Source organism: Mus pahari, chromosome 5 (assembly GCF_900095145.1).
Source record: "Mus pahari chromosome 5, PAHARI_EIJ_v1.1, whole genome shotgun sequence".
In the NCBI taxonomy this organism is placed as follows: Eukaryota; Metazoa; Chordata; class Mammalia; order Rodentia; family Muridae; genus Mus; species Mus pahari.
In genome coordinates, this window is record NC_034594.1 from 139,862,248 (window position 1) to 139,871,300 (window position 9,053).

A 9,053-nucleotide genomic window follows, 5' to 3' on the forward strand; every position below is an offset into this window, starting at 1 on the left:
AGGCTGGTCATGAGCACATGTAGAGAGGAGAGGGGGAAGGGAATGGGGAGAGAGGGGGGAAGGGAAAGCAAGAGCAAGAGAGAGCAAGGGAGCGTGAGGAGGGGGCAAGCAGCCCCTTTTACAGTGAGCCAGGCATACCTGGCTGTTGCCAGGTAACTATGGGGCGGAGCTGAGACAGGATGTTAACCATGGCTATGCAGTATAGAGTTAAACAGACACCAGCAGACTACAGGTCCGTCACAGACATCATCCACACCCTCAGGCTAAGAGCCTTAAAATCCAGGTTTAAATGTGGTGGCGTTGGTTTCACCTCCCGGATTCACTCCGATCCAGGGTATGAGGCAGCAGCATGGGGCTCTTAGGCTCTTTGGCTCAGGTGCTCTCCTTTTAGGAATTCTGCTGGTGACTTCTCCTGGGAAGATCACTATTCTAGTACTCCAGTTTGGATCAACCCCGGCTCTGTTTCCTGCTTCCGCCACTGCTGGCCTTATCTCACCGGGGCATAGTTCTTTCAGTTACGGGGAAGGGTTCAGGGCAAGTCTACCATCAAGTGAACGCTCCTGGTGCAACCTTCTCTTTTACTGTGTACCCAAGTCCTCTTGGCTGCCCAGTGAAATGCCCCAGGGCACAAACAGCCTTGCATAAGTAGAGCAAAAGGCAGGAGTTATGGATGTGGGCACTTGTCCCAAAGAATTTATTACTCCTGAGTCACCAAGTTACACAAAACCTTAGGGTTTCCTAAATGACAAATTTCTCTTGGACTTTAAGTAAGCAACACCCCGGGCTGGACAAACAGCAGCTCCTACTTCAGTTTGTGATGTTGCTCTTCTGCAAATTTTTAGCTGGTGTTTTACATCAATACAAACAGGAAGGTGACCATGACTAAGTATCCTTGGCTCAGCGAAGCCATCATTCCCCCAAAGTCTCATAGCATCCCTTACTTGGTTGGCTGTGCTATCAGTCCAACCCCAAAGGTTTAATGATGGTGACACAGGAATGGCCATTTAAAGGGTTGGCTTGATCATACAGAACGGATGCCTCTTAAAGTCCTACATACAAGATGGCTCAGCAAACTTGGGTGGGGCTGGAGGCTCGGTTTACTCACTTACAGCTTCCCCTAACAGCTCTCCAGCTTCGATCCGGCCTTTGGATGTTTCCACAAAGGAACGGGCCTTTCAGGGAATTTCTGATGGGATTTTTGCCCCAGTGAGGTAAGGCTGGAGGTCGTGGAAGGAAATCAGGGACAGGGCTGATGGAAACTTGAGTGCCAGAACAGTGATGTTCCCAGGAGGACCTGCCAGCAGAGTTCCTAGAGGAGTGCACATCTAGCTGATTCTCCCAAGTCCAGGAGAGCTTGGTGGGGGGAAAGTAGGAAGTGAGGGGAAGTGACACGGAAGTAATTCTATCTCCAGGATGAAGAGTCAGCAAGAGTCACACCACTTCTCTGTGTTCATCCCACCGTTCCATAATGGCAGTTCTAGTTTACTTCCACAATAAACACATCAAGGCTTGTTTGTCAAACCTTCAAATGAGCCCTGCTCAAATCCTCCTGCCTCTGCCTCCTGCCTGCTGCAACTAGGGGTGTAGGGTACCATAGCCAGTCACCACTAACTTAAAGGTACTTGAGAAAAGGAATAAGAACCAAGATGCTGAACCTACATAACCTACTACTGGTGATGCAGGTTCAGTAGCTATTTCTCCAAGGGCTACAACCAGGAAGCTGGCTACCCAAAAGGAGCCGGATTGATGTATGGACTGCTATCTTGGCAGCAGGACATAGTGAGTCCTTCTCAGGACCTCAGTCTTCAGCCTTGTCCATGCACTGGCAGCAGGTCTGGGAATGAGTCACGTTGGGAAGATGGAAACCTCTCTGCTTTCATCCAAACACATTCAGCTCTACAGTTAAGCAGGCACAGCCCAGCCACATTCAAGCCACATTTAGATGGTGTTTGAATTCCAACACTGTGGTGAATTGTCCCTACTGAAAACAATTGTTAAATATGTTACTGGGCTGGTGGGAGGCTGGGGAGGGAAGGACCAGGGAAGCTGGAGGTCAAATGAATGGCTCTTGGTGCTGTGGGACAAGCTCGTACTGTTGTGTCAGTTAAGGCCAAGGCAGAAAATTACCTCTCTTTTATTCTTCAGAGTTTGGCTTCTATATGGTAAGAGCCCAGACATACATGCTTGAAGGACAGTGAGTCATGTTTGGGAAGAGATGACAATCCTGTACCCCAGGAATCCAAGGACATTGGATTTGTTAGAATAAATACCATGTTTTCCGAATATTATGATGTTAGGTTTCTTCAAGAAACCCTCCTCCATGCTTAAAGTTCCATGGACTGGGAGACCCCGACACCTGACTTTGGATCCTTGGGTCATACTAGATAACCTCGAGGTGTACCTTCCAGGACACAGGACTCTCTAGACACATCTCACATCTTGCTTCTAGTGGTTTGAGGGCAGCTGCCTCAGATGAGAAGGGAGAGGAGGTATCAAGGAATACAGATAGGAAAAAAAAAAAAAAGACAGCAAAGCATTTGTCAAATGAAGCCGATTTGATAAACGCAGTTCAGGATAAAGCATTTTATCCAGAGGACTGCTTACCTCCAATCCCACCCCTCCCACCCTCTCAGAGTGATTCCTTCCCTTTTCAGTTTTGTTACAAATACCCTACCACCCCCCACCCCCCCCCCGCGCCCCATGCAGGGCTGCAGTGGATATCAAGATGGAGAAGGGAGTTCCCAACCTTTAGAATGAAGTCAGGGTGGGAGGGTAGAGGACACACCTGGGGGGGGGGGGAAGACTGGGCTGGAAGCCACGGAGGTTATCACCGTAACATGTGACAGGTAAGAAAGCATCACGTTAGAAGCGTGCGGGCAGGTAAGTCAATGTTCACATGGCAGAGAAAGGAGGCCGGTGTGGCTGAAGAGTGGTTACAGAGCCCAGAGGGAGGGAAGGAAAGGTCTATTCCTTGCAATCTTTATCTAGTAGGGATTAAACCCAGTTCTAAGCAAGTCAGGTATTAGCGCATTTAAATCCTCACGGTACCTCTAGCATGGATTACTGCCTCTGCAGGTGAGGGAATTAAGTACTAGAGGGATTGAGTAATGTCCTTCAAAGCACACAGCTACCCCCAGAGCAAAGCCTGGGTTCCCACACTCCCTGGCAGCGTGTTTCCAGATTCTGTACTATTGGCCTCGACCGCCCCATCTTTGAACCAAGCTGAAGAGCAAGTTTGCCAACATCTGACCTTCTCCCGAGCATAAACTATACTAACAAGAAAGTAGAGCTAATAATCAGCTCCAAGCCTGGGCCTGATTATAGACTGTGATGTTTCTAATTGGAAAGGGGAAAAAAACATCTTGGAAAAGTTCCAGAGAAGAACATATTCATTTTAGTGTATGGCAGTATGAGGATAAAGAACACTTCCTCCAGTCTCCTGGCACCCAGCCTGGCCAGGCGGTCCTGAAGCTGGCTCTTCATTACTGCATCGTGATTCCCACAAACCTCTACATGAGCTGACATTACACAGGAGCGTAAAGTCATAGGACAGCGAAGCTATGACTTCCAGGAGAGGAAAAAGTCTTGGATGAGTCACATTAATGCTACTTGGATTTTCCATCATAAGAAATAAGGACAGCTTAGAGTTATTATAATTCTTAGCAGATGCTAGATCCCTGGGAAGACACCAGTTGTGAAGTGAGGGAGTCACCTAGGCTGCTGGCTTCCATCTGGCTCCACCCTCCCATGCCTCTTGGGACATAGAAGCATGCTTTGGCACATTTATTTTCATTTTTTCTATCTTTTTAAAGAAACTGTCATTATTTTTATTATTTATGCATATATATATGTCTGAAAAGGCCAGAAATGTATGAATGTATGCCGTGTGTGTGTGTGTGTGTGTGTGTGTGTGTGTGTGTGTGTGTGTCTGTTTGCAAAGGCCAGGAGAAGGTGTCAGATCTCCTGGAGCTAAGGTTACAGTCAGTTGTAAGCCCACTGGGTACTGCGACAGAACTCTGGTCCTCTGGAAAAGCAGCTTATTAACTGCTGAGGCATAGCCCAAGACTCCATTTGTATTTCCTAAGCTGGAAAAATAGGAAGTATTGTTTACTTAAAAAGAGAAAAATCCAGGTGTTGTGTATGGCTCACACTTAGAGTCTCAGTATGCAGGACACAGAGGCAGGTGGATTGAGAATCTGAGGCTTGCAAAGACACTGTTTCAAAAGATTAACAGAAAAAGGCGGGCCATGGCACCAACGTTTTAGAATTTACATTCCGGATGACGAGCAGATCAGTCTAGAAAGAACTGGAAGTGCGACAAGGGGCCCTGTGAACCTCTCAACGCATTTGGAAGCCAACGTGATTTTCCTGGTCCACTTGCTGCATTTCTCGCCACAGACAGGCACGTGGACTCTGTGACAGAGCTAATCTTACACAGGGAAACCTGACAGTGACACCAAGGTTTTCTTATTCCAGAGGACAGTAGACTCGGAAGCAGAATCAATAAACTCAGATGCAAGGGCTTGGGGGATGGCTCAGTCACCAAAACTGCTTGCCAAGTAAGCACGGGTAGCTGCTTTCAGCTCTCTGAATCCATGTTAAAACAAACAAACAAACAAACAAACAAACAAACAAACAAACAAGACAAGCCGCAGTGCTCAGCAAGCTCAGATAGGAGGACCCTGGGCAACTTCAGGCCAGCAGGCTGACTCAGTAAGGTTAAGTGAGATTCTCAAAACTGAGGTGGAGAATGACTAAGGAAGACATCTTCAATGTACGGACATGCACACGTACTTATAGGCATTCATGTGGATGTATACATCACATACAACATACACACACACTTTAGTTGCAGAAACAACAGCAGCATATTCTAAAGAAATGCATTTAAAAATGGAGAATGACTAAATCATAGGTTCAGATTTTAAAATAAAAAAAAAAACTTTAAATTTAAATCATTAGGTTTAAAATGAGCTAAATGTTCAGTCAGTGTTAAATTACTTTTGACAGGTTCATTTGACATCCACTCATTCCTGACTGGTCCAAGGGCTTTTCAGCATCTCTTTGGATAAACTCACCTTTTGTAAGTGTGTGTGTGTATGTGTGTGTGTGTGTGTGTGTGTGTGTTTTCTCTGTGCTATCTACCTATAAAGGAGTTCATTTTCAGATTGTCTCCTCCGGAACTCTACACAAGCAGGAAGGAATCTAAGAGAGGGGAACCCTGCCCTTGTCCTTTATACAAGGACTCAATAAATGGCCCAGGCTGGCCTTGAATTACAATTCTCCTGCCCTAGGCTCTTTGGTGCTAGGATTCCAGTTGCAGGCCTCTGCATCCAGCAAGATTTTGTTTCTTAGTCTAAGGAAGCCCCAGGAGTGCAGTTTCTATGGCTGGCCACACTATCACTGTCATTTTATATATAGTAACACTGGTTAAAGAAAAAAAAAAAAGAATCACTTGACAGAGTTTTCTATTTCTGTAACATTGTGTCAGGAAGAAGCTGAGCAGAATGTACTTCCCAGGGTGAAAACACATGTTTGGATTTCAGATTTAGTTTTATTTAACTCCTTAGATAAATTTAGCTCCTGTGAGAATAAACAATTCCGGATCCCCCGACGCAGACAGTATACTTTCATTATTGACACACTGAAAGAAAACACACCGGGTAACCCTGACCAATAACCTTGGCTGCTTCCGGGGAAACTGCAGTCTGCAGGTGCCCTACAGATTTCCACAGGGAAGCCCTGGTTTCTGCTACTACCTTAAAATCTCCAGCAGACTCTGCATGGCCACACCTAAGCCACCAGTATAGGCAACAGAGCAGAGAGCTGGTTGCTCTCTGGGGCACCTCCTTTCCCTAGTTAAGGGATTCAAGTCCCAACCCGCAGTGTTCCTTTCCTACCCATCAGACCATCTGTCTCTGCCTTTCCTCTACTTCCTTTTCCGCACTGACTTGTACCCTAGGCTACTAGTAGACTGGTGCCTCCCAAGCAAAGAATTAACAGAAACCACAACCTCGGGGAGTGACTCAGTGTCTCTACTCCCACCACCCTGGAGGTGCCCCACCCACCCTGTGGTTCTGGGACTCCCTGTAGGGACACAAGATAAGTAAGGGACACTTGCGGACATGCGAGAAAGAGATGAATTAAGATCCCACCCACTCTTCCCAAGAAGTCTCTTGGTATGAGGACAGAAGAAAGAAAATGACCCATGTTTAGGTATCAATGCAAATATTTCTACGAGGCGAGAGGAAAACAAATGCAATTCCCTCTGAGACTCTCTCGAAGGATCCTAGCAACAAGATATCCATAGCAGGAGCGGCGCTTGCACGCCACTTAGGAAACCTGTGCTAGAGCAGGTCCGAATGGCCAGTTCCCACTGCAGAGCTCCGGGCTCCTTTCTCTGTATTAACAGCTGCAGTGAGTAAGGTCGAGTGGTCTCCGGAAGGCCGAAAGAGGGAGCCCCAGGTCTGTACACAATTGGAGTTAAGGAGGGGGAGAAAAATAAGGAATTGAGGATGAGCTGACCTTGAGAACCTCCCTGAGTTAGAGATAGCGAGGTAGGGACCTCCCCGAGAAGCTCCTAAGCTGCACCATGGGGGGGGGGGGTGCATGCAGGGCGGGCGGAGGGCAGAGTGGGTAGAAATGCAGAGTTCAAATCGACCGATAAGGAAGGGAGGTTGGAGAGAGACCCTAATTCCGTTCCAAGTGACTGAGATACCGCTTGTGCGTGTGCAGGCATTCAGGTGTCCCAGTGAAGCTAAAGCTCCTGCAGCTCGCAGGTGCCAGCACTTACCTGGCTCACCTTCGCGCGCCGGGTGCAGACCTGAGATGCACAGCAGTGCCTGGGTGCGGCTCTAGCTGTACCGCAGGACCCGCCCCACTCCGCCCCGCCGCGCGCGGCCACGCCCCTGGCCACGCCCCCGGGACCGCCTCTGGCTTTGGCGGTTCTCCCTGTCTCTTAAAGCGGGATTGCATTTTCTCCCTATTCCGGGTAGCCCGCATATATTTACTTTTCTGGCTCTCCAGTCTATAGATTTGCTCTATTCCCCAAGTATATTTCGTGACTACAGTACTAAATTGCTTCTAGGGATTTGTTCTGCTTGGTTGGAACAGAAGCAACAGTAACGCGTTAGTCATTTGTCCCCGGCTGGGCACCGTAACTCAGCTCGCTGCGCGTGCGCAGAAAGTAGAGAGTAGTTTTTAGAGCGCTTGGGGTGAGAGGGGAAGGCGTGTGTCGCACCTTTGGACTCTCTCGGGGAGGGGCCTTTGAAACTATGGCAGTTCCCTTAGCCAGCACTGCTGGCTCGTACCGCAGCTCTGCCCACGCGGTGCGCCGCACCCATTCTCACTCCCCCAAGCCCCGCAGGCGGGCTCCTGTGGCTTGGCTCGCCCAGGTATTTCTCCCCGGACCCGGCAGACTTAACCAAAGAGCGCAGGCGCCCCCTCTTGTGCCACCTCGCGGCGGCCTCCAGGAGAGCCTTGGGTAGGACCTACAGAGCAGAAGCAGACCTTGACTGCTAATTTCTGTAAGTTCTGCTTTAAACCGGTCGCAGGAAGCCCCGAAGTTAACCTTTTTTTGCCCCGCGTCTCTGAAGTGCCCTAAGAAACTTAACATCCTACTACCTAAGAACCTAGGTGAGACGGAACATACCTTTTAAAAAGTCTCTCTCCTCCCTCCTTCCTCTCAAACACAAGAGAATAAGTTTATTCTGTAGACAAATATGAATGACCGTGGCCTGCAGGACACAAATCCAGGTTGCCCAAATACCATGTTCCAACTGGTATTTCATGAACTTCTAGTAACAGAACGAAATAAGTAAAGTCCCCTTTCATGTACGTTGGGAGCGGGTGGGGGGCATCAGGTGTGCAGATTATAGCAAAGCCTGGAATAAGGTCTCGGATATGGTCTGATGACATTCTTTGTCTTGAGTGTGTAGAGGCGCTAATGGCAGGTTTGTACTCTCTGAAATGATTTGAGTGATAGGTACGAGGTAGCTGTTCAAATACATAAATGACTAGTAAGGATGTTAAAGCTAGCTTGATTTGCTGAAGGTTTCCACCCCGCCACAATCACTGAAATGTTAATCAATACAATTTTTAAGATTTTCGAATCTTTAGCACAGCTTACAGATCCTTCCTTTCTTCCACCTTTCTTCCTCACAGCTCAGCCACGCCTCAAATTCATATTGCCATGTAGCCCAGAATGGTCTTGAACTCCTGATCCTCCTGCCTCCACCTTCCAACTGTTAGTATTATAGAGGTGCACCAGTGAGCCCATCCTCGACTAGAATCTCTTCTTTGGGAGAATTTTCACTTCTAAGAAAGAGTGCTTGGGAGTCTAACAATCCCAATCAGGAAAGCCTAGAGCCAAGAAAGGCCCAGGTTTGGCTTTCCTTACCGCCTTGTCTTGCCTACACATCTGGAAGTACACTGAAGGCTCATGAAATCGTTACTCTTGCTGCTTCATCAGTTTCCAGTTGTTCTTACGCTTATCCCTTAAGTACAAGAAAGGTCTCTACTTCAGGTTTCCTGGTGTGTTGGGTTTAAAGGACTCGCTTTGACTGAATATTAAGGAAGCAAATAGGAAAAACTATTTCTACACTATTAAGGGGCCTCATTCTCCTCTTGCTTCTGGTCTGTATAAAAAAAAAGGCAGCCAAGGAGGTGGAATGGGTGATCAGAAAGTCAGGATAAGCCTGGTGGCTGCTTTCACAGACCTTCCTGTCTGACCCCAAACAAGAATTGATCATGTAGGACCTTATTTTAAAAATCTTACAAGGCCAGAGGAAGTGTCGAATGCCTTTTATCCCAGATCTTGGGAGACAGAGGCAGATGGATCTTCGTGAGTTTGAGGCCAGGCTGGTCTGTCTGCATAGGGAGTTCAGAACAGCCAGGCTACCTAGTGAGCAACTGCCTCAAATAGGTGCCCCCCGACCCCCACCAACCCAACCAAACAACCAGTCAGAAACCAAAAAAACCCAACCAGACATCAATAAAACCACCAATCAAATCAACCAAAACTTTACAAAAGTGATGTTTGTCTTTTGTAAAAG

General features: G+C 47.7%; 1 protein-coding gene across 1 annotated transcript in view; it reads right to left on the minus strand.

Annotated features, from left to right (window-relative positions):
• Positions 1-6,884, minus strand: part of Mgst3 (microsomal glutathione S-transferase 3) — a 21,297-nt gene extending 14,413 nt beyond the window's left edge. The window contains exon 1 of the mRNA XM_021199012.2: positions 6,794-6,884. The gene's annotated coding sequence lies outside the window, so the exon portion shown is untranslated. The remainder of the gene's footprint in view (positions 1-6,793) is intronic.
• Between the last annotated feature and the right edge of the window lie 2,169 nt (positions 6,885-9,053).